Source organism: Pteropus medius, unplaced genomic scaffold (assembly GCF_902729225.1).
Source record: "Pteropus medius unplaced genomic scaffold, Ma_sr-lr_union100, whole genome shotgun sequence".
NCBI classification, from domain to species: Eukaryota; Metazoa; Chordata; class Mammalia; order Chiroptera; family Pteropodidae; genus Pteropus; species Pteropus medius.
The window spans coordinates 5,230,523-5,232,419 of NW_024344437.1; positions in this window are offsets into that span (position 1 = coordinate 5,230,523).

A 1,897-nucleotide genomic window follows, 5' to 3' on the forward strand; every position below is an offset into this window, starting at 1 on the left:
GTTTACAAAAGGATGAGACCTGAGGGTTGAGCCTATGGAGAGGGAGGGGTTGAGGCCATAGAAGAGAAAGGAAGTAACTGATGTAGCAAAGTCCTTGTAGGGCCGAAAAGGATGGTGAGCAGAGCATGGGTCAAGGGGGAGGTCTTGGGCCAGAAGAGACACCTCTTCCACTGTGAAGGGAAGGGAGTTGCCTGATTAATTTTCTCTGAAGTTGGCAGTGTTGTCATCTGCTCAAGGTAAAGACAGAGGGGAGTGAGTGGTCCTACCTCAGCTTCTGCTTTGAAACAGGGCTTGTGGGAGATGGGAGTGGATGCCCAGGACCTGTATAAACAAATCCAAGCAGCCTCGAGGTTCCCATGAGTTTGGAACCCTGGTATCTGTGGCGGCTGCCCCTGCACAGCTGTGAGATTTCCTCCGGCAGGGCCAGCAACCGGATGGGGCCGGGAGCCTGGCCGTGCTGTGTGGCACAGACGGCTCAGGTGGCACCTGTTCTGAGCGGATCACTTCAGTCTTTCAGCTGGCTTCTCTTGGACAGTCCTGAGTTCATAGACCCTTCCACGGCCAGAATGAAGCAAATCTGCAGTGCCAGAATTTATCTTCAAATTAGTCATTTAAGGAAAACCCCTAATCCGTGACACCTGAATGTAAAGTATGTGTTAAAACAGAAAATAGTAAGGGCCCAGGACCTTGAGAGCTCAGTGATCAGTGAAATGGCTGGAATGTGCCTTGCTCTGTTCCCTCCCTGAGTTATAATTGTTACAACTGCTGCTTAGGTTTGATTCAATTAGAGACCCTCTTTCACATTAAATACACAATGGGAATGTCATTGTGAAACGTTTTGTTGTTACACTGTACAGCAGTCACTTCAAGATAACACAAACCTGGCTCCTGGCAGAGAAGTTCGTTACCACTACATGCATACAAAACAGAGGATGTAATCAAAAGGGTATTTGGCATGGATCCAGAAAGCAATTGGATTAGTCTATAACTGGCCGCCATAGTTTCAAGTCCAATTCTGAGCCATGACTTATTGCTTCCTAACTGACAATCTCAAAGGTTTACCGGGAGGGCGCGAAAAGCTCAATCATTACTTTCTAGCTCATTCTGAAATGCGTTTCATTAGTGAACATTTTTGAATATTTAAAATAAAATTAAAATAACAAGATAAAAAATATAACTGTAGAGGGAACATTTCAGATAGCTCTTGGTTTTTATTCCTTAAGTCAGTATTGATTTATATAATAGGGGGAGGAATGGATAGTGTTCTTTAATTTTCAAACTTCACACGAAGCGCTTGAAATTTAAAATGCAAACAACATACAACAGTGACAAAACACTGACTAAATTCTGGTTCTGACTTGGCAGACATTTAGAAAAGAGTGAGATTTAAGCAATTTTACTGTTTAAATAACTCAGAAATTCTCTTTTGAAAGATTTTAGCTCCTCTCACCAAATTTGAGATATAAATTGATCCCATTGTTAAGTCAAATGTCTTCATTACTTTCTCTGAGGTTCCTCAAGCACTTTAGAAGCAAAACCTGAGAACAGCAGGACACCCTGGCATCTGAGCTAGTACTGTCTTCACCTGTGAGTGCGGCTTTGGCGCCCAGGAAAATGACAAGGGACACCATCATATTTCTCTGGGATTTCTTAAAGAGCCCGCGCCGCATTTCCTCCCTCTTCCCTGCAGGAATCAGAGTTAATTTCTAATGATAAGCCTGCTTTCTGTTATTGGCTAAAATATTTTTAAAATTCTTTTTTTTTTCATATTCCACTTTCTCATAATATCTCTTTCTTTTTTAACTGCACACAGATTTTAATGCTTTACCAGAGTAAATCTACTTTCTGCGGGTTTCGCACGGGTTGACCTTAATATTTACGTTATTTTCCTCCAGAA